Genomic DNA, 4494 nt, shown 5'->3' with positions numbered 1-4494 from the left:
ATAGACCAAGCCTGTCTCAACTGAGTCCCAAGATTTCATTTCTTTTTGTTCTCTTCTGGAAAATTATTTTCATTTTGTGTTACAACTGATAGAATTAACCTTAGTAGCTCCATCAGATCTAATTGAACACATCTATTTCATACTGCTACCCTAGAATCATAGTCTTTTGGGCTTTGATGCAGAAAGAATCATATTGTTATTACTCTTCCAAACTTTCCATGTTTTAGTAAGAGAAGGAAATTCATAAATTGATCACGTTTTGAGACCATAAATTCTCTGGTGTGACCTTTGTCCTCTTATGCGTTAATTGCTATGGAGAGACTTGCAAAACCAAGAGAAATAGTGTTTGATGGTATTTGATACTCCAGGGAGTACAGAGCAAATAGAAAATGCTCCAAAATAGAAAATGGATTTCATCAAGATGACAGTACTTCTGAAATCGTGGGTAAATTGCATAATCCAGGGATGCAGAGGAAGTAGAATTTTCTCTTTCATGCAGTGGATTCTGGGATTTTGATTAGGTGCAGTAGTCGGCTGCCTATAAGGTCTTATGTGAATGTCAAAGTGCTCTTTAAATCCAGCTAGTTCAATTTGTTGCAATGCCTGAACTGGAAAACTTGGAGGCATTTCTTTTGAAAAAAAGTCATTGAAACTATGGCGTTCATTCAGCCTTTCTCCAATTGATGGGCATGCACCAAAATTTCCAGTTCTTTGTCAAAACAAAGAGAGCTGCTATAAATATTTTAAAATATATGGGCTCTTTTCCTTTTTACTTGATCACCTTGGGAAACAGATCTAATGTTGATATTTCAGGATCAAAGGGTATATAGAGTTTTATAACTCTTTGGGCATAATTTGAGTTAGCTCTCCAAAACGGTTGGATCAACTCACTGTTTCACCAACAGTGTATTAGGTCCTAGTTTTTCCACATCCTTTAAAACATTTGATATTTTATTCTATCATTTTAGTCAATTTCATAGGCGTGAAATGATATCTCAAAATTGTTTTAATTCGATTTTTTCTGACTAATAGTGATTTAGAGCACTTTCTCTTATGGTTGTAGAGAATTTCGATTTTTTTTCATTCGTTGAAATGCAACGTAATAGCACCCTTCTTTCCCTATCTTCCCCATGGTCAGAGTTTGGGGACCTCTGGAAGATAATAACAAACCCACAAGTAACTGAAAGTGGCCCAAGAAAGACTAATGTAGTGGAAAATCTAGACTGTAAAGCCCTCCCAGTCTAGTTTTTCTGTTTTACATGCAACTCTAACCACGTTTGTCTTCTCGATACTCCATACTGAATGGAGAAAATTAGGAAGTAAAAGCAATTGGCACTGGGAAGTGATAGTCATTACTTTACACTGGTAATCCTGAGAATTACCAGCTGACAGGCACTAAAGAGCAAAAGGAAAAATGTTAAAATAAAAAGAACAAATATCTGCTACGTTGGCTCATTTTCTTTATGACCAAGCAGTCCTATATATTTTTGTATGAAAAAATTAATGTTCTTAATGACCATAGAACAGCTAGTCACGTGGTACATGTGGAGTGCTGGACCTAGAGTCAGAAAGATTCCTCTATCTTCCTGAGTTCAAATCTTGCGTCAGACACTTACTAACTGTGTGACTCTGGGCAAGGAATTTAAAAACTCTGTGTTTCAGTTCACATATATAAAATGAGGGAGTTGATAAAAAACTCCATTGTAGTTTTCAGTCTGTCCTTCTTTGAGTGTAACTCAAATGTCCTTCCTCACATTTTCTATAGCTGTTTTCACCAGACCACAGAGGGTGAAGGCCAGTTTGCGATGTTTACCCTAAGAACTTGTGTTTATTCCTGATCTTTGCTGGCCTCAGTACGAGAAACAGAGACAGAGAGAAAGAGAGAGAGAGAGAGAGAGAGAGAGAGAGAGAGAGAGAGAGAGAGAGAGAGAGAGAGAGAAAGAGAGAGAGAGAGAGAGAAGCTGAGCTTTGTGCTTTCCTAGGGGATTTTGAACCACTTAACTCTTAGAGCACTTTATCCTTAATGTTAAGCAGTAATTGTGTGTCAGAAAGAAAAACCCCAGAGTTCATAATTGTGCTTGTTTTGTCCTTTTTTTCATGAGCAGGAACTTCAAGGAATAGATTTGAGGTTATAAAACAGGGTAAATTAAGTGTAGTGCTGGAAGCTCAGATTTTCAAATGAATTCAATGAGCACTTTGGAAGAGAAAAATTTGGGGATGCATTTTAATGGAGAATAATCCAAAACTCAATCAGTTATCATGAAATGAGTTACTTACTCTATTCCTAATTAGACAAATCTTTCAGCCTCCCAGAATGTTCTCCCCTCTTATTCTATGGGGTCTGGATTCCAAACTGCTACGCCTCTCCAGACAAGGAGAAGTGCTGGGCTTCCCTTACAGACTTATAAATTATTACCTATCTTCTATGGATGGAAATAAGAGATTTGAGTTGGAGGGAAATAGACAGTATCCCCAAATTATTGGGGGTGGTTTGGCTACATTGGTGTCTTTGTATAACCCAATGTTTGGCACAAAGTGAATATTTAACAGTACTTGTTCATTGCTGTATTAAATGATGAGAAATTCTGAAATTTCCTAGGTATTAAGATTTTACCAGATGTACCACAGCTGCCTAATGGCAAGACAGCCACTAAAGGTAAGTTTCTTGAGTTTGCAGATTGTCTCCTCTTTTTGTCTCTGTTTCCACAGAACTTAGAACAGATTGTTTACATATGGTAAGCATTTAATAAAAGCTTGCTGAATGAATGAGTACATGAATAATGAGTGAAGGAGAGAATGATAAATGTATGTCAAATGAAAGATTATGCAATTACGGAATAGGATTTCAGTATCTTTGTTTTTCTATTGACGTTCTGAGTTATCCGCTTAGTTAATTTAAATTTCTCATTCTTTTTTTCCAAGGCATGAGTCATTGCACTTTTGAAATGAATACTCCTCCCATCATACATAGATGAGAGAAGCTGAAGTCATGGAAAAGTTTAATCACACTGTGACCGAGTTCATCCTAGTAGATTTCACCCAGGATCCTGTGATTCAGTTGGTGCTCTTTGTCTTTTTCCTCATGGTGTATGCTCTGACAGTTTTGGGGTAGATCAGTCTGATAGCATTAATCTATACAGACTCCCGGCTACACACACCCATGTGTTTCTTCATTGGGAATCTGTCTTTCTTGAATCTCTGGTATTCCACTCTTTAAACCCCCAAATCATGGTGACCTGCATTTCTGAGGACAAGAGCATTTCCATTGCTAGTTATGTGGCTCAGTTCTTCTTCTCTGGTGGACTGTCATATGGTGAATGTTACCTGTTGGCTGCCACTGCGTATGGTCGGTGCATGGCCATTTCCAAACCACTACTCTATGCTCAAATTATGACACAAAGGGTCTGTGTGAGTCTTATAGCAGCTTCATATCTTGGAGCCTTTGTAATCTCTGTCATCTTTACACATGAAACATTCACCATGACTTTTCCTGGAGATAATGTTATTGATGACTTCTTCTGTGACCTCCCACCTTTGGTGAAGCTGGCATGTGATGTAAAGGCCAACTATCATATTTTTTTCTTTATTTTCTTTTAACTTCCCATGTCCTTACATCCATTATATTTATCCTGTTCTATTACCTTTACATCATTGCTGCCATCTTGAAGATTCGCTCCACCTAGGGTCAACTCAAAACCTTCTCTACTTGCTCTTCTCACTTGATCCCTGTCACTTTGTATTTTGCCTCTATTCTTTACATTTCTTATCTTCCCAAATGTAGCTATTCCCTGGAGCAAGATAAAATGGTTTACTTTTTTTATACTGTGGTCTTCCCCATGTTGAATATTGACCTATAGTCTGAGGAACAAATATATCAAAGAAGTCCTAAGGAAACTCTTAATCCTGGTAGCTTCCTGAATTGGATAAAATAATAATAAAACACTGTTTTTGCTTTTCCATTAGAACCACACGAATGTTTGGTGTGAGTTTTATATGAAGTTATTATTGTTCTGGCGAATGTTTTATATTACACTTATGTTGTTTTTGTAGAATTCAATTTTGTTTTCTTGTAAAATGGACTTATAAGGTTGAGATAATTTGGGCTATAGCAACCAACAGAGAAAGAAGTGGAAATTTTCTTTTGAGAAAAAAATAATTGTATACTTAGGTGCTATGAGCGCAAATTATTTTAATGTCTCTGAAAAAATATCTCTTTGTCAATATTAATTCATTTGATAAGAATATATTGACTACTTTTTTGATCCTAGCTCTTAAAAATAACTTTTTTGCTTTTATCTTCAAATGTATAAGATTTCCATGTCATTTCCCATAATCTCCTCTCCGTGGCTGAACCCTTTGAATATCTCCATCTCTGTGGAAAATTGCATTCTATTTATGTTATGGAGAATTTCTGTCTTATCTTTCCAGGATCCAAACCTCCATTCCATTCTCATAGTCTAGTAACTATGCCCTTGTGAGAGGTTTTGTGCATTT

At 36.5% G+C, this 4494-nt stretch overlaps 1 pseudogene; it reads left to right on the top strand.

Annotated features, from left to right (window-relative positions):
* Positions 1-2989: 2989 nt before the first annotated feature.
* LOC140523269 (olfactory receptor 9G19-like) lies at positions 2990-3918 on the top strand (annotated as a pseudogene).
* The last annotated feature ends 576 nt before the right edge of the window (positions 3919-4494 follow it).

This window comes from Notamacropus eugenii, chromosome 2, assembly GCF_028372415.1.
Source record: "Notamacropus eugenii isolate mMacEug1 chromosome 2, mMacEug1.pri_v2, whole genome shotgun sequence".
NCBI classification, from domain to species: domain Eukaryota; kingdom Metazoa; phylum Chordata; class Mammalia; order Diprotodontia; family Macropodidae; genus Notamacropus; species Notamacropus eugenii.
The sequence above is the reverse complement of the archived record's forward strand: the minus strand, read 5'-3'. Positions and strand labels throughout refer to the sequence as shown.